The sequence below is a fragment of the Cherax quadricarinatus genome, chromosome 92 (genome assembly GCF_038502225.1).
Source record: "Cherax quadricarinatus isolate ZL_2023a chromosome 92, ASM3850222v1, whole genome shotgun sequence".
Lineage (NCBI taxonomy): Eukaryota > Metazoa > Arthropoda > Malacostraca > Decapoda > Parastacidae > Cherax > Cherax quadricarinatus.
Genome location: NC_091383.1, coordinates 13,760,744 through 13,785,447, shown reverse-complemented (window position 1 = coordinate 13,785,447; position 24,704 = coordinate 13,760,744). Strand labels below are relative to the sequence as shown.

Below are 24,704 nucleotides of genomic sequence, written 5' to 3'. Positions count from 1 at the left end.
GCCTAATTACCCTTCAGTCCCCCCTTTCCTATCCCATTCTCCCCATCCTCCCTTTTTCTTTTCCTCCTACTCATCCTTTCCTTTTGCCCTTCCTCTTTTTGGCCTTTGGGATTTTCCCACAGGCATGCTAGTTCCTGGGTAGGGGAAAGGGTACAGGGGTTCATCCCATTCCATTGAGGTTCTTGGTGGTGGCGTAGTTTGACTTGGAATCTGGATCGCCTGGGGATGTCCCAATCACTCTCCGGTCTCCCAAGGGGTGGCTTTGGATGTCTTTCAGGTGACGGGTGTATCTCTGGAGGCTGCCTTTCGGATTCCGGGGGTGGTGGCCAAACGGGGTATGCTTTGTGGTGGATATCCGGCCACCCTCTCTTTTGTCCACCGAGGTAGCTCAGCAGATGTGAGGTTGCTATTCCGGATTGCTGGTTTACTGGCATGAATGGTAGGGTATGGCACAGGTTCCATGCTGCATCTGCACTACTTGCAGTGCTGAGGTCCTCTTGGGCATGGAGGGAGATTTCTTGCCCTTTCATTCCTCTCAGGAACTATCCCTCCCCAATTCCCCCTTTTTTATTCTTTTTTTATTTTTATTTTCTTCTATTTTTTTCTTAAAAGCAAAAAGAAAGAAGTAACCTAACCATGGAGGACCCAATCCATGACCCCACTACCCCCAGGCCCCTTCTTGTTACTGCACCCCGTTCTGACCCCACCTCATCTTTTGACCACTCTTAGGACACTCCTAATGCCCCTGTACCTCTTGCTGGTGCTGTTTCATCACCTGCTTCAGATGCCGGGGTTTGGATTGACTCCTTCGATTTGTCTGACCTCCGCTCTCTTTTGACTATGCTTCCAGTCTCTCTCTCTACGGTGCGGCAATTTTCGAATCACCAGCCCACCCCACGTTGGACCAACTCCGGTCCCACTCCTAAACGCTAACGACAATTGCCTGATGATACTTCTGTGCAACCTTCCCATTCTACTCAGAAAAGACCGACACGTTGTGCTCTCCCTTTCCATGCTTAGTTTTGAAATGCACAATGGACTAAATTCTTTACTTTATGACCGACTTCCTCTATTGCCTATCTTTCCAACCATAGTGTTGACAAGGCGCTCCTACGCCATGTTGGTAGAGATACAGTGGACCCCCGGTTAACGATATTTTTTCACTCCAGAAGTATGTTCAGGTGCCAGTACTGACCGAATTTGTTCCCATAAGAAATATTGTGAAGTAGATTAGTCCATTTCAGACCCCCAAACATACACGTACAAACGCACTTACATAAATACACTTACATAATTGGTCACATTCGGAGGTAATCATTATCCGGGGGTCCACTGTATTTCCTTTCATGCTCTGAAGAGCGGTACCCACATCATCACTGTCCAGAATGCCACCCAAGCTCGTGATCTTTCTCTTCTTTTACATATTGATACTATTCCTGTCACTATCAAAAAACACCATTCTGTCAATTCTTGTAATGTTACTGTTATTCTGCCCCATACCACAATCCAACAGAATTTCCAGACATGTGGCAATGACATTCTAGAACAGCTGGAACTCCAAGATCTCCCAATCCTCAAAGTAGACACTTACGTCCTTCCTGCCCGCGGGCAGAGAGGTTACCCTTGCAATGTTGCTAGATTAACTTTCGATAGCCGTGAACTCTCATCCTCTGTTTATGTAGCAGGGCATCATTTACATGTTTGAAAGGTGATCCCTACCCCACAACAGTGTAGAAACTGCTGGCGATTTGGTCACCCTGCAAAATATTGCAGATCTATAGCCGAATGCCCAGTCTGTTGTGCTGATGACCATTCTAATACGTCTTGTAGTCGATCTCCCTCTTACCTTAATAGTCACGAAGCTCACCCTTCTTAAATAAATAACAAAAAGGCACAATACCGTGACTGGAACGATACACAAATAACCCGCACATAAAAGAGAGAAGCTTACGACGACGTTTCGGTCCGACTTGGACCGTTGCCATTGCCAGGTCTGCTTAAATGAGCAAGAAATCCGTTGCTTCAAAGAAGCTGAAGGTCTCCCTTACTCTATGCCAGTTTCTCAACTGTGCCTCCAAGAGAGACTGCCCCGTGTTTCTTATTCTCGTTTTTCTAAGCATCCCCATCTACTTCCACTGTCCCATCTTCTGCAACTTTCTCTGTGGTCACCCCTCCCATAGTCACTCCTCTCTCTAATTCTTTTGCTGTCCTGGGCTCAGAAGTCCCTACTTCAACACCTCAGTCTCTTCTCGCTTCTTCGCGTTCTCCCTCACAAGCCCCGGTATCGATAAGACCTCGTACGACACCTCCTCAAAATCTTCACTCTACTTCTCAAAAGTCCAAAAAAGTCTCCATTGCTCAAATCTACTTTAACCCCTCCTTCCCTTCTTCCTCCTCCTCAATTTACCTTCCTGGTCTCTGTACCTGGTTCTTTCCCTCTCACTGGCTCTGTTCAAGTGTGGAGGTTCACCCTCCTCCTCGTACTGTGCCTTCCTCTCCTGCCCCTCCCAAGTTTCTTCCTCTTCTGCCACCTCCCAGGTTTCTGCCTCTTCTGTCCCTTCCCACACTTCTTCTCCAGTTCCCTCCACCCTTTTGCCCCCCCCTACTTTGGTACAGACCATTACGGTTCCAATCTTTACTCATCCTCCTCCTTCCATCTCCAATATTGTCTCCCATACGATGTCTTTGAATTCCAAAACACTTGAAGCTATCTCTGAATATATTGCAGAGACCAATCCATCAATGGACACTGATCCACCCCCTGTTCCTTCTCTTTCCTCTCCTCCATCTGCGCAACTCCTTTCTTCACAGCACACCGTTCCTTCGCTGCCTGAATGTTTTCTGCTGCTGCTGCATGTAGACTTTTCTAACCCATCAAGTCTGTAGGTACCCTTACCTGCGGATATTTGGTATCTTTATCTTTACCAATCATGGCCTACTTACATTGGATTATACTCGGCCTCGGGTAATCGGGGTGAGCTTCAGATGTTGCTCTCCCGGTTTTTTCCTGTTGGTGTTTGCTTTCAAGAACCAAAATTACACTCTGCTGTTATCTATCCCATCTCAGGCTATAATTTATTGTATTCTTCGGATCCTTTTCCTGATGGGATCTTTAATGAAAGTGCCGTTCTTCTATGCACTGATATTCCGTACCATCAGCTATTTGTTTGTACTTTGCTGCATTACACAGCAGCTTATATCCACTTGCGAAGGTGCTATGTATTCTATTCTTTTTATCTCTCTCCTTCTCAGGCATTATCTATCCTGGATGTTGCCTTTCTTGTTTCATCCTTACCACCACCACTTCTGTTACTTGGCGATTTTAACCCTTTGACTGTCGCGGCCGTATATATACGTTTTACGAGGTGCCGTGTTTGACGTATATATACTCATAAATTCTAGCGGCTTCAAATCAAGCAGGAGAAAGCTGGTAGGCCCACATGTGAGAGAATGCGTCTGTGTGGTCAGTGTGCACCATATAAAAAAAATCCTGGAGCACGCAGTGCATAATGAGAAAAAAAAAACTCCGACCGTTTTTTTTAATTAAAATGCCGACTTTGTGGTCTATTTTCGTATAGTATTTATGGTTGTATTCTCGTTTTCTTGGTCTCATTTGATAGAATGGAAAACATATTACAGAAATAGAGGTGATTTTGATTGATTTTACTATAAAAAGAACCTAGAAATGGAGCTCAAATTAGGGGAAATGTTTGATTTTTGCCAATGTTCAAAAGTAAACAAATGATGCCATTGTCCAATAAATGTCCAACTAGCCATTCTAATATGCAGACATGAATGGGTTGATGTTATTTATACAGTTATTACAGCATTGCAGTAGTCTGCATAATAGTAAGTCTAATATTTTTTGTTTGAATAAAAATTCAAAATAGAAAGCAAGAGTAATATCAGAAGGGCCTGGAGACGTGACTGATGAACAAAGAAAATGTTATTTTAGAGCCAGGAATGTCTGCATTGTTCATTCTGGACCTTATTTTGAAATTGTCATATTTTTTAGTTTTCGTGAAATTGGCCAAATTGCAAATTTCTGACCACATTATTAGGTAGTTGAAATCAGTAAATGGGCAGTTTCTTGTATTCAATCGATAGAAAAAATGAAGTTCTAAAGAAATAGCTATGAGTTTGGGCGACTGGAACAATGGAATTAGCCGAAAATAGGGCTCAAAGTGGGCGAAATCGCCGATTTGTAAACAGCGCCGAGGTCGCTAACTTCGCGAGAGCATAATTCCGTCAGTTTTCCATCAAATTTCGTTTTTTTGGTGTCATTACAATCGGGAAAAGATTCTCTATCATTTCATAAGAAAAAATAATTTTTTTTTTTTTTTAAATTTTGCGACACCAGGAGACACCTCAGGATTGGGGGTTGCGACAGTCAAAGGGTTAATGCTCATCATTTCTTCTGGGGGTCTCATTGTGATTCCCATGGCATTCAGTTGGAGGCTTTTCTTGCTTCCCACCCTCCTCATGTTTTAAATACAGATACACCCATTTTGAGCCTCATACTCATACTCTCTCTTGCATTGATCTCTCAGTCTGCTCTTCCTCTGCTGCACTAGACTTCATCTGGTCTGTTCTCTCGGACTTACATGATAGCGATCACTTTCCAGTCATTCTTACTTCTTCATATTCACCACCTAATTGTAGCCCATCCTGGCAATTTCATCAAGCAAATTGGGACCTTTACTTGCAACTAACTACTTGTAGTGAGGTTCCTTCTTCGTCCTCCATTGATAAGCTTTTACACTTCTTCTCATCCTCATTTTTAACCGCAGCTTCTCATTTTATACCCCAAACCTCGGGCAGGCATTCTCAGAAGTGCGTGCCATGGTGGTCTCCTGCTTGTGGTCATGCAGTTTGTTTGAAAAGCATGGGGCAGGTACCTGTACAAATGAACCGCTGAGAGACTTCTTGATTTTAAGCAGAAACGTGCAGTCACTCGCCGTGTCATCCATGACGTTAAATGCACTTGCTGGCGAGATTATATTTCCACCATCACCTCTGCTTCTTCTATGAGTGTAGTCTGGAAAAAAGTGGGGAAATTGAGTGGTAAATACTCTCCTGACCCGACTCCTGTTCTACGGGTCGCTGGTGTCGATACAGCAAACCCTCTTGACGTTGCCACTGAAATTGGCAATCATCTGGTTCGTATTTCTCAGGGGCTCCATCTATGCCCCTCGTTTCTTTCCTCAAAGTCTGCCAGAGAGTTATCACCCTTGGGCTTTTCTTCTCTCAGGGAAGAACAGTATAATGTGCCTTTTACACTTCAGGAACTGGAAGCAACACTCTGAACTTGCTGATCATCAGCAGCTGGGCATGACGACATCCATACTCGGATGTTACAACATTTACATCAGTCAGCCCTTGCAGTCCTCTTACATCTCTTCAATCTTATTTGGTCACAAGGAGTTTTTCCCCAGCTGTGGAAATCTACCATTGTTCTCCCTTTCTGCAAACCATGTACTATGGGACATGATGCCTCACACTGTTGTCCCATTGCTCTTACCAGTGCAGTTTGCAAAGTGATGGAGCGTCTGGTAAATTGACGTTTAATGTGCTATTTAGAGACACACAGCAGTCTCTCCACTCGTCAATATGGCTTTCGTAAGGGCCGTTCTACCATACACCCTTTACTACGCTTGGATATGTATGTTCATAATGCCTTTGCAAATAGCCACTTAGTTATTGCCATATTTTTTGACCTTGAGAAGGCACATGAGACAACTTGGAGGTATAATATTTTGGCCCAAGCCCACTCCTTAGGCCTCCAAGGCAATCTACCATCCATTCTTAAGAACTTTTTAACTGACAGACATTTCCGTGTTCGGGTTAATAATGTGCTCTCCCGGGACTTTATCCAAGCTGACGGTGTTCCCCAAGGATCTGTTCTGAGCACAACACTTTTTCTCCTTGCTATAAATGATTTGGCCTCTGGTCTTCCATCCAATATTTGGTCTTCACTCTATGTTGATGACTTCGCTATTGCTTGTGCAGGTGCTGACTGTCACCTCATTACAGTTTCTCACCAGCATGTGGTCGACCGTGTTTCCAATTGGGCCATCACACATGGGTTTAAATTTTACAGTATCAAAACACCAAATTACTTTCACTAGATGCTCTGCCATCTCCGATCATCCTTTGTATCTCTATTGCTCCCGTATCCCTGAACATGATACAGTCAGGTTTCTAGGCCTTCTCTTTGACTGTAGGTTATCCTGGAAACCTCACATTACCTCTCTGAAGGCAACTTGTCACAGCCGGCTGAACCTTCTTAAAACCCTTGCTGAACTCTCCTTCGCCTACATTCCACCCTCATTTTATCGAAACTCGATTATGGTGACCATATCTATTCAGTGGCCTCTCCTGCTACTCTCTCTAGCCTTAACCCCATCCATCACCAAGGATTACGTTTATGCCTTGGTGCTTTTTGCTCTTTCCCGGTTGAGAGCCTCTATGCAGAAGCGAACGTTCCAGCCTTGTTCGATCGCCGTGATGCCCATTGCCTATGCTACTATGTACACTTTCATGATCTCTGCAATTCTTTCATTTATAGAATGGTCACTGATATTAGTAGACATTATTTGTTTGCCTCCCCTGTTTGCTCTGTCCCTTCTCTCTTCGCCTACATTTGCTGTTGTCTTCTCTTCAGTTACCATCTTTATATGTTCATGTAGCATCTCACTTTTCCCTACCCCCCTGGGAAGTTCCAGCTGTTGGAGTCTGTTCTTTCTCACTCCCTTGCTCAAAAACCCAACTGCCTATAGTAGCTTCTCGCTCTCTTTTTCTTTACCACTTCCACTCTCATTCTCATGCCATCGCAGTGTACACAGATGGCTCTAAGTCTTCTGATGGAGTAGGATTCGCAGCAGTGTTTCTGGACAGCGTCGTACGAGGGCATTTACTATCTTCAGCTAGCACTTTTACTGCTGAATTGTATGCCATTCTTGCAGCATTTATCCATATTGCATCTATGCCTGTGTCATTTGTGGTTGTTTCAGACTTCCTTAGTGCTTTACAGGCTATATGGAAATTTGATACACCTCACCCCTAGTCCTCTGTATACAACTTTGGCTATGCTGCATCTCTACCAAGCATAAATATATTGTTTTTTGTTGGGTCCTTGGTCATATTGATGTACAGGACAATGAACATGCAGACACTGCTGTGCGGTCAGCAGTACATGACCTACCCGTTTCATATAGAGGTGTTCCATTTATGGACCATTTTGCTGTAATAGCTTCCCACCTTCACACCCGCTGACAACAACGTTGGTCTACTCTGCTCAGTAACAAACTTCAGTCTATTAAACTGAGTATAGATTACTGGCCATCTTCTTGTCACCAGTGTCGAGGTTCAGAGACTATTCTCTCCCGCATTGGCCACACTCGTCTTACTCATGGGTATCTCATGGAGCGGCACCCTGTTCCTCTCAGTGGGAAGTGTCAGGTTCTAGTATCGGTTAGCCACATTCTTTTGGACTGCCCTCTCTATCAACAAGCACGCAGAATTTACCTCCAATGTCGTCTCCGCTCTACTACTCTTTATTTACCTTTCCTTCTTTCTGGTGGACCCTCCTTTAATCCTGACTCTCTCATTGACTTCTTAACAACGACTGATTTACTCCACAAACTCTGATGATGATACCTTCTGCACTCCTCTCAGCTCTTTCTACCTCAATCTCTTGCTACTCTCTACCCCTTCACTATCCACTGCCCCGCTGTTCTCCGTAACCTAGTAATCATCCCTCTCCCTTTTGCCACCTGATTCCCCTCGCTTCCTTCCTGCCCTGCAGTGCTGTATAGCCCTGTGGTTTAGTGCTTCTTTTTAATTATAATAATAATAATGTTCCCTATCAATTCTCCTGACATGAATGGGTCAAAGGGGATTCCCAGATATTTTACTGAGGAAACTGAAGTGTTGGGCTCCCCATTACACTGAACGTTAAAATTATTTACCCTTCTCAGTTTATGTTTAGTGCCAAAGAGAATGGCTTCAGTTTTTCTGAGGTGTAATGATAGTTTGTCTACTAACCATTTGCTGCAGGACTCCAGTTCCAGTGTAATACATTAGCTATATCTTGTGGGTCTTTACCTGACACTAACAGAACACAGTCATCTGCATACAGTAGGAGTTTGCACTTGACACTGAGAGACATTTCATTAACATAGCATAGGAATAATAAGGGACTCAAAATACTACCTTGGGGAACTTCACATGCTATCAGCAGGGGTTCTGATTCTGTTTTCTTGATTTTGACAATTTGTCTCCTGATATTAAGGTAGGACTCTAACCAGTCTACGGAACCTATTCTGATAGCTTGAAGTTTCTTACATAATAAACTGTGGTTGACAGTGTTGAAGGCCTTTTGCAGGTCGAAGAGTACCATACCTATGAGGTTCCCCATTGACATTTCAGTTCTCATGTAATCCATCAGATTAAATAGGGAGGTGTCGGTTGAGTAAGATCTTCTGAAGCCTGATTGATAGCTATGGAGAATGTTGTTCACTTCCTATGTTTCCACTGCCCAATAAACTTACTCTAACTGACCTCCTTGTTGAAAGTTTCATTCTTAACCCTTAAACGGTCCAAACGTATACGTTCACTCGCGTAGCGCCCCAACTTTTTTGAGGAAAAAAACAATCTTTTCTTTTAAAAGGAAAAAAGAGCATATGGTACCCAGCATCCCCAATTATTTTAATATGGCACACAGTGAGTGTGCACACCCATTTTCTCATGTCTAGGTGACTCAGGCTTATTGTGGCAATGTTGAATGAATGTCAAAGAAAACGTATATATACGTTTGGGGCGCTACGCGCATGGACATATACAGGTCTCCCTCAACATTCACGTTTTCAGCTTTCGCGGGCTTCACACATTCGCGAATTCCCAACCGCCAAATTCCCAACTGCCAAATCATATTCAAGTTTCCCGCCACCTGCGAGTCCCTACTACCCTTCCACCGACCCCCGCAACTGGCAGCCAGCCCTCCCACCACTCAGTGTGGTGAGTGTTTTGTTTGTTCATTATTTGCTATTAAACTACAGTATAAATAATGTAAACCCATTCATGACTGCATATTGGAATGGCTATTCGGACAGGTATTAGACGGTGACATCATGTGTTTACTCTTGAACACAGCAAAGAATCAAACATTTCTGCTACTGCTAATAATAACAATAGTAATAATAATAATAATAATAATAATAATAATAATAATAATAATAAATACGATATAATTGAAGAAGGAAGTTGTACAAAAATACGAGGTAGTGGTTGACACATCGTCAGTGTGGCTTTGTTTATGCTGGAGTGAACATTAGTCTCCCTGCTCTTCCAAACATTTCACAATAATTCATTGTGTTTGGTGCTTGTAGATTGAGTGCGACTGGAGTGGTAGAAGCAGTGGTTGAGGCAGCGATTGAGGCAGCTGTTGAGGCAGCTGTTGAGGCAGCAATTGAGGCAGTGGTTGAGGCAGCAATTGAGGCAGTGGGTGAGGCAGCTGTTGAGGCTGCTGTTGAGGCAGCAACTGAAGTAGTGGTTGAGGCAGCTGTTGAGGCAGCGATTGAGGCAGTGGGCGAGGCAGCTGTTGAGGCAGCGATTGAGGCAGTGGGTGAGGCAGCTGTTGAGGAAACGATTGAGGCAGTGGTTGAGGCAGCTGTTGAGGCAGCGATTGAGGCAGTGGGTGAGGCAGCTGTTGAGGCAGCAATTGAGGAAGCGGGTGAGGCAGCTGTTGAGGAAGCGATTGAGGCAGTGGTATTTAATAACATACATGTTATTAATAATAATAATACATGTTATTAATAATATGTACTATTATTATTTATAACATATATGTTATTAAATACCACTGCCTCAACCGCTGAATTATTGTGAAATGTTTGGAAGAGCAGGGAGACTAACGCTCACTCCAGCATAAACAAAGCCACACTGACAATGTGTCAACCACTCCCTCGTATTTTTGTACAATTTCCTTCTTCAATTATATCGTATTATTATTATTATTATTATTATTATTATTATTATTATTATTATTATTATTACTATTGTTATTATTAGCAGTAGAAGAAATGTTTGATTCTTTGCTGTGTTCAAGAGTAAACACATGATGTCACCGTCTAATACCTGTCCGAATAGCCATTCCAATATGCAGTCATGAATGGGTTTACATTATTTATACTGTAGTTTAATAGCAAATAATGAACAAACAAAACACTCACCACACTGAGTGGTGGGAGGGCTGGCTGCCAGTTGCGGGGGTCGGAGGGAGGGTAGTAGGGACTCGCAGTGGTTGGGGAAGTGGTGGAGGCATTGGTGGCAGTGGTGGAGGCAGTGGTGGAGTCTGTGGTATTTAATAACATACATGTTATTAAAGCATAACATGTATATATTTAGTACAATTTACGACGTTTTCATGTATTTTATGATTGTTCATGGTTCAACAAGTTAAGGAAGCAGTATTGTATTATATTACCCTACAATATATTGGGGCACCAAACATTCACGGTTTTTCAACATTCGCGAGGCTCTTGATCCCCTAACCCTCGCGAATGTTGAGGGAGACCTGTATATACGTTTGGACCATTTAAGGGTTAATTTAGACTTTATCCTTGACTTCCTTAACCCTTTGACTGTTTCAGTCACATATACGTCTTATGAGCCAATGTGTTTGACGTACACATACTCAAAAATTCTAGCGGCTTCAAATCAAGCGGGAGAAAGCTGGTAGGCCCACATGTGAGAGAATGGGTCTGTGTGGTCAGTGTGCACTGTATAAAAAAAATCCTGCAGCAAGCAGTGCATAATGAGAAAAAAAATGTCAGTGTTTTTGGATTAAAATGCCAACTTTGAGGTGTATTTTTGTATAGTTTTATGGTTATATTCTCGTTTTCATAGTCACATTTGATAATTTGGAAAACATATAGAAATGGAGGTGATTTTGAGTGGTTGTACTATGAAAAAGACCTTAAAATGGAGCTCAATGTAGGGGAAATGTTTGATTTTTGCCAATGTTCAAGAGTAAACAAATGATGTCATTGTCCAATAAATGTCCAACTAACCAGTCTAATATGCAGTCATGAATGGGTTGACATTATTTATACAATTATTACAATATTTCAGTAGTCTTCATAACAGTAAATATTCTATTTTTTGTTTGAATAAAAATTCAAAATATGAAGCAAGAGTAATATCAGAAGGGCTTGGAGACATGACTGATCAAGAAAGAAAATGTCATTTTAGAGCCAGGAATGTCTGCATTGTTCATTCTGGACCCTATTTTGAAATTGGCATATTTTTTAATTTTCATGAAATTGGCCAAATTGCAAAATTCTGACCACTTTATTGCATAGTTGAAATAGGTAAATGGGCAGTTTCTTGTACTCAATTGATAGAACAAATGGAGTTTTAAAAAAATAGTTATGAGTTTGGTCGACCGGAACAATGGAATTAGCCAAAAATAGGGCTCAAAGTGGGCAAAATTGCTGATTAGTAAATATCACCGAGGTCGCTAACTTCACGAGAGCGTAATTCTGTAATTTTTCCATCAAATTTCATACTTTTGGTGTCATTACCACTGGGAAAAGATTCTCTATCATTTCATTTTTTTTTTCAGATATATTGCAACACCAGGAGACACTAAAGGATTTGAGGTTGCGACAATCAAAGGGTTAATAGAATCTAACTTATTACACCATCTGCAATTTTTATTATGCCATCTGCAGTTTTTGTTACCCTCTTTTCCTCCCCATCCTCCATTAACCTCTATTCTCACACTCCTTCTTTTCATTACCTTTTATTAACCTTTGCATATTTCTCCTTTAGTACATCCTTACCTGCAGTACTGAATGACCCTTTTGAGTTTAGTACCTCTTTTGATTATTTAATATTATGTTTCATCTCTCAAATATAACTACATACTGTGCTCATAATCCCTTCTGTAAAATTACTAAATTTAAAAAGAAAAAATTTTGTTTTTATTTTTAGGTCACCCTGCCTTGGTGGGATACAGCTAGTTTATTAAAAAAAAAAACTATATAGCCAGATGATACCATTACTATTACTCATCTACACATTTGGTTAAAAACTGGCTGAGAAAAAATTGCATCTTTTATAATAAAATCATGTTTGTCAAATTTACAGTTGTTGATTAATTTTGTCTTTCCTTTTGCAGTTGATGTAAACACAAGAATTATACTTAGTGTCATCATCCAGTACAATGAAAGTGTTGTAAGTGGCAGAAATACTGGAGAAACTGTGTGAACAATGTGGTAATGGTGACTACATTGTTATGAATTCTTCCTGAATGTCCAGACTTCAGGTGACCTCATTATTCTGACAATTACAACTACACCTTCAACAACCAGTCAACATATAAGTCAACTTACTATAATATTGTACTGATAATAATATAACACTATACATATATTATCAACATGTTTTACACTAAAATTTATTACCTCAGAAGTTTATCAACCATTATTAAGTAATAAAGGCAACTGAATATGTTAGGAAAACAGTTTTTCTAAATTTAGTACATAGAACTATAAGGTTTAGGAATTGTATTTATTGACTGTTGGAAAAATATTGTAATGTATCATCTGTTACATTTTGGGTAGGATATTTTATCATCTATATTGTCCTCTCTACTTCAAGTATTTTATCTTATATTAATGACTGTGGGTAGGATATTTTATCATCTATATTGTCCTCTCTACTTCAAGTATTTTATCTTATATTAATGACTGTGGGTAGGATATTTTATCATCTATATTGTCCTCTCTACTTCAAGTATTTTATCTTATATTAATGACTGTGGGTAGGATATTTTATCATCTATATTGTCCTCTCTACTTCAAGTATTTTATCTTATATTAATGACTGTGGGTAGGATATTTTATCATCTATATTGTCCTCTCTACTTCAAGTATTTTATCTTATATTAATGACTGTGGGTAGGATATTTTATCATCTATATTGTCCTCTCTACTTCAAGTATTTTATCTTATATTAATGACTGTGGGTAGGATATTTTATCATCTATATTGTCCTCTCTACTTCAAGTATTTTATCTTATATTAATGACTGTGGGTAGGATATTTTATCATCTATATTGTCCTCTCTACTTCAAGTATTTTATCTTATATTAATGACTGTGGGTAGGATATTTTATCATCTATATTGTCCTCTCCATTTCAAGTATTTTATCTTCACATTTTAATTCCATCTTCTTCATTATTGGTAGATGTCTTTATTAACTTACTGACAACTTAGAAAATATTTGTTATTATATTTTCCTACATATATTTCAGTAGTGTCTTTATTATTATCTTTCTTTATGTTTACCTTCCTCAGAAGTGTTGTGTAGTTAACACTTAAACTGTCCACAACCCTCGTATTGAAAGACCTTGAGTTTCAATATGTTTTTAAAAATATTAAAATTATTTTGTCATCTGAAAGAGTGAAGAATCTTTTCTAAAGGTAATATTGATGCCAGAAAAAATAAAGTTACATGAGCTAGAAGTTGGGCAAAATAATAGCAATTTCCTTTAATTTGATGCTCATTTTAGGCCAGTTTCACTGCTCAGATATTTTGCTAATATATCTTCCTCACTATAAATTGATTGCAAAATTTTGCTCATTTTACTAAAAGTTACCCTATTAAGGACTTTGAATTTGGAATTTGGCCAATTTTAAAAAATTTAAAACAAATTCTGGTTTAAAAACACTGTAGGAGTTTCTGCCTCTAAAGTGTTTTTCCACTTTATCAATAATAATATCTGCAGGCTTCTCATATGCAACACTTGGTTTTCATTATAATCCTTCATCACACACAAAAATTCAGTGTTTTCTTTTTCTTGGATCATACTTGCTTAAATAATTTCTGTCATTTTTAAGTATTTCTCCCATTTTTTTTCCTGATCTAAGTAATTTTCTAGTTTTTCTGTTGGTGCTATAGTCTAAAACAAACCAAAAAATACCCCAAAATTTTTATTTTAATTGAAACACAGAGATAAAGGTTAGCTGTTACCATCATGCCCTGTCTGACAGGATTATTTTTATACTGTGCACACTCACCAAACACATTCTCTCATGTCTAGGCCAATCTTTGCTGCTCAGCAAATTTGAGGCATCTGTGAATTAATTGTAAAAAAAAAAATGCTATGCTTTTATTTACAAAATAAGTTGGCAAACATTTAATTTAATGCATAACTAAATAATGTTCTTTAAGTTTAATAAATCTAAATATTAGGTAATTTTAACAATAATCAATAGATAATCATTTATAAGAAAACAATATGTGTAAGTGATCTTTACTACAGTATTATTTTAGAACTTTCAAATAATATGTAATATGCAAGAGTTTAAAAAGCAGAATATATAATACCAGTATTCATTATCAAAATGACTTCTCAGGTAAGTAACAAAATGCAATGCATTAAAGGTCCTTCAAGAAAGAACACTTATAAGTGTTCAGAGTGTATGAAAGACTTTTCATGTAAATCACATCTAATAACACACTTGAGAGTTCATTCAAAAGAAAAACCATATCAGTGTTCAGAATGTTTGAAAGACTTTTCACGTAAATCACATCTAATAAGACACATGAGAGTTCATTCACAAGAAAAACCATATCAGTGTTCAGAGTGTTTGAAAGACTTTTCAGATAAATCACATCTAATAAGACACATGGGAGTTCATTCACAAGAAAAACCATATCAGTGTTCAGAGTGTTTGAAAGACTTTTCAGATAAATCACATCTAATAAGACACATGCGAGTTCATTCACAAGAAAAGCCTTATCAGTGTTCAGAGTGTTTGAAAGACTTTTCAGATAAATCACATCTAATAGGACACATGAGAGTTCATTCACAAGACAAACCATATCAATGTTCAGAGTGTTTAAAAAACTTTTCACGTAAATCACATCTAATAAGACACATGGGAGTTCATTCACAAGAAAAGTTATATCAATGTTCAGAATGTTTGAAAGACTTTTCATGTAAATCGCATCTGATAAGACACATGGGAGTTCATTCACAAGAAAAGCCATATCAATGTTCAGAATGTTTGAAAGGCTTTTCATGTAAATCGCATCTGATAAGACACATGGGAGTTCATTCACAAGAAAAGCCATATCAATGTTCAGAGTGTTTGAAAGACTTTTCAGATAAATCACATCTAATAGGACACATGAGAGTTCATTCACAAGACAAACCATATCAATGTTCAGAGTGTTTAAAAAACTTTTCACGTAAATCACATCTAATAAGACACATGAGAGTTCATTCACAAGAAAAACCATATCAGTGTTCAGAGTGTTTGAAAGACTTTTCAGATAAATCAAATCTAATAAGACACATGCGAGTTCATTCACAAGAAAAGCCTTATCAGTGTTCAGAGTGTTTGAAAGACTTTTCAGATAAATCACATCTAATAGGACACATGAGAGTTCATTCACAAGACAAACCATATCAATGTTCAGAGTGTTTAAAAAACTTTTCATGTAAATCACATCTAATAAGACATATGGGAGTTCATTCACAAGAAAAACCATATCAGTGTTCAGAGTGTTTGAAAGACTTTTCACGTAAATCACATCTAATAAGACACATGAGAATTCATTCACAAGAAAAACCATATCAATGATCAGAGTGTTTAAAAAACTTTTCACGTAAATCACATCTAATAAGACACATGGGAGTTCATTCACAAGAAAAGTTATATCAATGTTCAGAATGTTTGAAAGACTTTTCATGTAAATCGCATCTGATAAGACACATGAGAGTTCATTCACAAGAAAAGTCATATCAATGTTCAGAGTGTTTGAAAGACTTTTCACAAAAATCACATCTATCAGAACACATGAGAGTTCATTCACAAGTAAAACCATATCAGTGTTCAGAGTGTTTGAAAGACTTTTCACGTAAATCACATCTAATAAGACACATGAGAGTTCATTCATAAGATAAACCATATCAGTGTTCTGAGTGTTTGAAAGACTTTTCCTCTAAATTCAAAAAAAAACAAAAAAAATCATGTCACTTTTCACTGTGTTTCAGATTTTTCACAAAAATCACATGTACTATAATACATGTTATTTCATTAACATGAAAAACCATATCCCTTTTTAAAGGACTATTCCTAGAAAATAATTCTAGTACTACACATGAGAGTTCATTCAATATAGTAGCCTACCAGGTCACAGGCCTGGTAGGCTATTAAGCATTTATGCTATTATGCAACTTCTACTGCAACTCGAAGCTAGATTGCAAAATTTGGAATTCATTACCAGGAAATACTAAAGTAACCCAGTCTGAAAATCAGATTAAGACTCTTCTCAAAAGCCATTTAATCACCCTAGACTAAATACTGAATACTCAATAAATCTACCAATTATCCAAATCTTGAAACTTTAAGACTAGACAACCAAGTTCATATGTTGACAAATTACCACTTAGAAGTACAGTGGACCCCCGACATTCAATGGCATCGACATTCGATAAATCCGACGTTCGATGCATTTTAACGCAAAAATTTTGCCTCGACATTCGATCGAAAACCCGCTATTCGATGCAATTTGTACGAGACGTGTCCATGTGTGGCTTGAACCGCCCCATGTGTGCCAGTGTTTACAAGCCAGGCAGTGTGTGCGCATCTAAGGATACATTCAGTACATTCCATATTATTACTGTTTTTGGTGCTTGTTTCTGCAAAATAAGTCACCATGGGCCCCATGAAATGAAGGAAGAGATAATTGCAAAGTACGAAAGGGGAGTGCATGTGTCGGAGCTGGCCAGGTTGTATAGTAAACCCTAATCAACCATAGTGAGCAGGAAAACGGCAATCAAGGAAGCTGTTGTTGCAAAAGGTGCAACTTTGTTTTCAAAACAGAGATCGCTAGTGTTAGATGTTGAGAGACTGTTAATTGTGTGGATAAATGAAAAACAGATAGCAGGAGATAGCATCTCTCAAGCGATCATTTGCAAAAAGGCTAGGCAGTTGCATGATGATTTGGTAAAGAAATTGCCTGCAACTGGTGGTGATGTGAGTGAATTTAAGGCCAGCAAAGGTTGGTTTGAAAGATTTAAGAATCGTAGTGGCATACACAGTGTGGTAAGGCTGGTCCTAGTGGCATTAAAAGAAGATGGGAAGTAACCTCAGAAAAAGACTTGATACCTCAAGTTTTAATGGAAGGGGATTCCCCTTCTAAACACTAACACCATCCACACTCTCCCCTTCTCCCATCCCATCAATCATCACCAGATCCTCATTTAGGGTAAGTGTCAGTTATTCTGTTGTTATTAATCTATTGTTATTGTTGTTATTGCAATTCAATTGCATTAAACTTAATATTTTATGTGGTAAAATTTTTTTTTTCATTCTTTTGGGTGTCTTGCATGGATTAATTTGATTTCCATTATTTCTTATGGGGAAAATTAATTCACCTTTCGATATTTACAACATTCGATGAGCTCTCAGGAATGGATTAATATCGAATGTTCGGGGTCCACTGTATACATACCTACCAAAAGCAGTATTACCCTTCACCAAGTTGTGGCATTCTCATACTGTAAACTATTGTTAACTACTGGAAACCACTCTTGAATCGTGTTTCATAAAAAGCATTTTTTAATATACGAATATATCCTTTGGTTTGTATAAATTAGATTCATTTATAATTAATAGAACTACTATGCAACTATGATAAATTTCTTTAGTTTTAAGTAGTCAGTAAGCCACTAAATTAAGTTGGCCCATAATGCCTAGGTATAATAGAGGCTCTCTTTGTACTGCAACCCCATTATTGTGAAAATATAATTTCAGTGTACTACTTTCAAAGAAATAAATGAATTTAAATCATCAGTGTTTATGTTTATGTCTTAGTGCCTCTCTTTCATCCTCTGTTGAAAGCCTCTATGCTGAGGCAAATATTCCTTCCTTAGCCAATCATCAGGATGCTTATTGCCTTCATTGTTTTGTCAGTGTGCATGAGCTTAGTTTTCCTTCTACATATAGGTTTGTCTCTTATTTGATCAGTGCCCCTGCTTACTCTCAATTTTCTCTTTGTCTTCACTCACCCCGCTCTTCTTTCCAGTTGCCTCCCTTGTATGTTGATGTAGCATCTTAGTTTCCCCTTCTCCCTTGGGAAGTTCCAACAGTTCATTTCTGTTCTCCCATACTGTTGTGCGCTAATGCTCTCAAACCTGTGACTGCTTCTCACTCTCATTTTCTTGATCACTTTCTGGTCTTATGCTCATCCCTGTTGCATATGGAGAGTTTAAAATTAGGCCACTGATCCCTGATAGGGTATCAGTTGCTATGTTAGCTATTGTCTAAGGGAGAACTTCAGTAGCAAAGGTTTTAGTGCTGCAATTATAGCCTTTTAAACAAAAAACTTTCTTTGTTAACCTTCTTTCTTTTTGTAGGATGACCAAAACTCAAGTAAAATCTGTGTCTTTAATAACAATAAAACTTAGATAGGATCTTCATATCTCTATGAACCATAATCTTAATATAGAGCAATAAAATTACTTTTTTCTTTATACATAAAGGGTACAATTATATATACACAGCTATTGTTACAACACAAGAGTTTACTGGGAAGACATAATTCCCAGTAGTAGAGTTAGGCAATCAATATGTGACATGAAGTAACTGATACTTGCTTACATAACCCTTATCAATGTTCTTTACATTAAATTCAAATTATCCATACAGGAAGTTTCATCGATAATCCCGTGCAAGGGATCTGTATATGAATAGAGAACTCTAGAGATTAGACTAAGTGTGAGACTACAATGCAGAGTACTACACGGGAGTGTGTGATCCTAATGACCATACCAGTGAGTGGTAAGCTGACATCAGGTTGGATCAGCTGACTTTGAGAGAGACAGGCCAGTACCTGAACTAGTAACCTGCACTGGGGGCGAAGGTCCTTTTTTTCATTTTTTTTTTTTTGGTCCAATTTCAAATGAAACTTTATCATATGATTTAACCCTTTGACTGTCGAAGGGCCCAATCCTGAAGTTGCTCCTGGTGTCGCAAAATATTCGAAAAAAAAAAATTATTTTTTCTTATGAAAATGTTAAGATTATTTTTCTGATTGTTTTAGTCCCAAAAAAAAATTTTTCCCATCAGTACTTATCGAGATATAGAGGCATGAAGTTTGCAGAAAATGAGCCGCGTATGGCAACAGCGGCGACTGCCGCTCACCCGGTAAACTTTAGTTTACTTGTATTTGAAGGTTTGTTGTTTTTTTCACTATTTTATTTTTTCACATAACTTATGTGGCCTGTGAGACCAAAGTAAGGTGCAATGTACATATATACACTCATTGTATACAACACAATAAGCACACAAACATAATTATCAATATATTGTTTACAAAACTTGTTTACAAAAACAAACAATACAAAAAATTTTTTATTACTATTGTTCTATAATATATATACCAATATACAGTCACTGAACATACTCCTAGAAGTTCTGCAGCTTGTGGAACTCTCTGAAACATGGTGTCATACACAGTGGTGTTTTACACTCCTCACACATAAAACATGGTGTCATACACAGTGGTGTTTTACACTCCTCACACATAAAACATGGTGTCATACACAGTGGTGTTTTACACTCTCACACATAAAACATGGTGTCATACACAGTGGTGTTTTACACTCTCACACATAAAACATGGTGTCATACACAATGGTGTTTTACACTCTCACACATAAAACATGGTGTCATACACAGTGGTGTTTTACACTCTCACACATAAAACATGGTGTCATACACAGTGGTGTTTTACACTCTCACACATAAAACATGGTGTCATACACAATGGTGTTTTACACTCTCACACATAAAATCAGTGTGTGTGCATTTTTGTTGAATTTTTTTTTTATGTGCAAAGACAAAACACCTCGTCTGAGCAGTTTTCTTCACAGTATTAGCAGGCAGTTGTGTTATGTAGTTATCCTAGGTAAATGGTTGTGTGTCATCATTCCTTCCTAATTTCCTTCATTCCTTTCCTACCTGGAGGGCATTCCACCTCTCTTCCTACATTCCTTCATCTGTCCTTCATTACTTTTTTCCTTCCTTTCATCTAGTCCTTCCTTCATTCCTGCCTTCCCTTCTTGCTTCTGGTTTCTATAATATATATACACATATATAGTCACTAGATACTTTCATAAAACTATTATTATCACCCTTCAGCAAGCTTGTCTTGTGTGCGAGTGTGTGGCTTATAATTGTTTTGAGTCAGGAGTCGGCAGCTGTCAAAGTGACATATTGGCTCATTACTCACACCCCCTACCGCCTGTCAAAACAATGGGGTCGGATGCTGCTTCCCCCTCCATTCTATCTAATTATCTTTCTCCCTCATTCTATCTCTTTCAATCTGTCTCTCTTTCTCTCTCTCTGTCTATCTCTGTCTCACAGGTACACATAAATACAACTATACATAGTGTAAAATACCTAGGATAACCCCAAAAATCCAGACAAAGTGCTATACTCTGCTTGAAGATGTGAGTAAACGTGATGATGACACAGTCTTGTGGCTCTCTCTGAGACAGAGCTAGACGGATAGACAGGGAGCTTGGCAGACAGACAAATAGACAGACAGACAAATGTTTGTTCGTCGTCATCTCCTCCTCCTCCTCCTCCTCCTCCTTCTCCTCCTCCTCCTCCTCCTCCTCCTCCTCCTCCTCCTCCTCCTCCTCCTCCTCCTTCTCCTCCTCCTCCTCCTCCTTCTCCTCCTTCTCCTCCTCCTCCTTCTTCTCCTTCTCCTCCTCCTCCTGGCTCTTGACAGATGGACAGCTGCCCCCCTCCCTCCACCCTCGTTTACGCTCATCAAAGGTCAGCTCTTATCAGATGTTATCTCCCCTTATCTTGTCACTGTCATGGGGTGAACTGTTTTCATGCCTCAAGGGAACATATTATTACATATTATTATTATTAGGTATTATTATTATTCTTATTCTTCTTCTTATTCTTATTCTTCTTCTTCTTATTCTTCTTCTTCTTCTTCTTCCTCCTCCTTCCACCTTCCTCCTCCTCCCTCCTCCTCCCTCCTCCTCCCTCCCTTCTTCCTCCTCCTCCCTCCTTCTTCCTCCCTCCCTCCTTCCTCCTCCTCCCTCCTTCTTTCTCCTCCCTCCTTCTTCCTCCTCCCTCCTTCTTCCTCCTCCCTCCTCCTCCCTCCTTCCTCCTCCTCCCTCCTTCCTCCTCCTCCCTCCTTCCTCTTCCTCCTTCCTTCCTCCTCCTCCTTCCTTCCTCCTCCTCCTTCCTTCCTCCTCCTCTTCTTCCTCCTCCTCTTCTTCCTCCTCCTCTTCCTCCTCCTCCTCCTCCTCCTCCACCTCCTCCATTGCTTTTGGTCTCAAACTCCTCGAAATCATGAAATTGATCTTCATTGACACTTCCATCTGTGTTAGAGCATCACTTGGGAAGAGAAGAGTCCCAGATTTGCAGGGAAGTCACATATTTCTTACCGCTAGACATGCTGAAAAAGGACGACTGAAATGGTATTCCCACAATGCACCACTGGCTCCCCGATTTTTTTTATATGGTGCACACTGACCATGGAGACCCATTCTCTCACATGTGGGCCTACCAGCTTTCTCCTGCTTGATTTGAAGCCGCTAGAATTTATGCGTATAGATACGTCAAACACGGTATCTCGGTATCTCCTATGACGTACATATACGACCGCGACAGTCAAAGGGTTAAAAAGCAGTTTGCATCCTACACACTTGTTTGTATTGACTTCTTGTTGCAAAGTTGCAAGATATTGCAAAATTGTATTTATAAAACCCACCCTGGCCTACAAAATTGTATTTATAAAACCCTCCCTGGCCTACAAAATTGTAATTATAAAACCCTCCCTGGCCTACAAAATTGTAATTATAAAACCCTCCCTGGCCTACAAAATTGGTAAGATGTACAATGTTCTAGTCAACATCAGATGAAAGATAGAGTTAAATTATCTAAATTTCAAAGTTTTTTGCGAGAAATGTCAATAGATTGCAGTATAAAAAATTTTGAATTTTTTTTTTTAGAAGCTTTTTGGGAGAATAAGTCAATAAAAACAAAATGGTAAAACACATTGCAAATCACCTCTGAATATTAATAGAACCATCATTCATCAATATTTTGTGAAAAAATTATGACACTCCTATTATTACTCTTTGAAAAAAAAAAAAATATCAATAACTTATTCCTGAGATATTCATATTTTTGTTTATATAAAACTCTATGGACATGGCACATCAAATTTGAGTGTGTTGCAAACCCCTATCATTGTTGAGAGCCCAGAGGCAACTGAGCAGCAACCACTCCGTGCTCTTCACTTTAGTCCTCTCAGAACTTGCCATGTTGAGTATTTAGAATAAAGGTGTCATAACAATAGTAATTTTTGGAGCAAAAAAAAAAAAAAAAAACACTAATTGCCAACATGTCCTCATGATAGCAAAAAACAAAATTACATTTTTGAAAAAACATATTTAGAAATAAGATAGAAACAAGCTGATTGCATCAACATGTTGCCAGAGTTTTTCACTAATTTTTGGTAAGAAAACTTTAATTTCCAAAATTTTTCGACTTCAATTTTAAACATACACAAATAACCCGCACATAAAAGAGAGAAGCTTGCGGCGACGTTTCGGTCCAACTTGGACCATTTACAAAGTCACACTAACTAGAAGTGGAGCAGGATGGCTATATATAGGCAGGAAGAGGTGGTGGTAGTAGCAGTAGTAGTACAAGAATGGTATATAATACCGACAAGATGAAATTAAGACACATGCACAACACCCGGGCATCCCTATCGTAGACGTTTCGCCATCCAGCTAGCCACTGGATGGTGAAACGTCCACAACAAAGACAACCAGACACCGCACTTTTGTCTTAATTTCATCAGTAGTTGTAGTAGTAGTAGTAGAAGAGGTAGTAGCAGTGGTAGTGGTAGAAGTGGGGAATAAGGAGGACGAGCCAGTCAAATACAAAGGAAGGGGAGCACTGCAAGAGAGCTAGGTGCCCACAGAGGGAGAGCAAGCGCACAGAGGTGCGTGAAAGGGGAAGTGGTGAAATAAATGAAGAAGGAACAGAAACACGAGACAGAAGAGAGAAAGACAACCCAGAGGAGAAAAGGAAAGAGGAAAGGGGAAGAGGGAGAAGAAAAAGAAAAAGAAAAAATGAGGAGTCAGGTTAAGTCACGGGTGTTCTGAAGTTTGGAGCATTTTACAATGTAGTGGGAGAGGAAGGCATCTACAGAGACGAAGCCAAGGCTAAGGTTCATACAAGGAAAGTTGTGTATTAGAGAGGATTCAACTAGACGGTGACTGTTAAAGTTGGAAGTAGGGAAGACAGTTTTAGCAGAAAACCAGTCAATGGGATGGCTATGATCTCTGACGTGACAGAAATGAGCATTGTTAGTGTCGGCAAGCCTAACACTATTTTTGTGCTCCCTAAGTCTGTCAGAAAGAGATTGACCAGTTTCTCCGAAGTATCTCTCCTCCCTCTACATATGTTCCTGGTGTCTACTCTGTTTCTTGCTCCTCCTGTCCTCTTCAATACTTAGGAGAAACTGGTCAATCTCTTTCTGACAGACTTAGGGAACACAAAAATAGTGTTAGGCTTGCTGACACTAACAATGCTCCTTTCTGTCATGTCAGAGATCATAGCCATCCTATTGACTGGTCTTCTACTAAAACTGTCTTCCCTACTTCCAACTCAAACAGTCGCCATCTGGTTGAATCCTCTCTAATACACAACTTTTCTTGTATGAACCTTAGCCCTGGCTTCGTCTCTGTAGATGCCTTCCTCTCCCACTACATTGTAAAATGCTCCAAACTTCAGAACTCCCGTGACTTAACCTGACTCCTCATTTTTTCTTTTTCTTTTTCTTCTTCTCCCTCTTCCCCTTTCCTCTTTCCTTTTCTCCTCTGGGTTGTCTTTCTCTCTTCTGTCTCGTGTTTCTGTTCCTTCTTCATTTATTTCACCACTTCCCCTTTCACGCACCTCTGTGCGCTTGCTCTCCCTCTGTGGGCACCTAGCTCTCTTGCAGTGCTCCCCTTCCTTTGTATTTGACTGGCTCGTCCTCCTTATTCCCCACTTCTACCACTACCACTACTACTACCTCTTTTAGTACTACTACTACTACAACTACTGATGAAATTAAGACACATGTGTGGTGTCTGGTTGTCTTTGTTGTGGATGTTTCGCAATCCAGTGGCTGGCTGGATGGCGAAACGTCTATGATAGGGATGCCCGGGTGTTGCGCATGTGTCTTAATTTCATCTTGTCGGTATTATATACCATTCTTGTACTACTACTACTACCACCACCTCTTCCTGCCTATATATAGCCATCCTGCTCCACTTCTAGTTGGTGTGACTTCGTAAATGGTCCAAGTCGGACCGAAACGTCGTCGTAAGCTTCTCTCTTTTATGTGCGGGATATTTGTGTATTGTTCCAGTCACGGTATTGTGCCTTTTTTTGTTATTCAATTTTAAAGTCTCTAAAAACAAAAGGCCTTGGTTAACTAGTGTTTTGCCGCTACATGAAGATCACAGGCTTAATATAATGCCAAACAAAATATAATACAATTTAGCAATAACATTTATATACAGTGGATCCCCGACCAAAGGCGGCATCAACGCCAAATTCGTCTAATGGGCACTTTTTGGCATAAGAAAATG

General features: G+C 39.2%; 1 pseudogene; it reads left to right on the top strand.

Annotated features, from left to right (window-relative positions):
• LOC138855383 (zinc finger protein 84-like) overlaps window positions 1-17,877 on the top strand; it is a 225,488-nt pseudogene extending 207,611 nt beyond the window's left edge.
• Window positions 17,878-24,704: the final 6,827 nt, after the last annotated feature.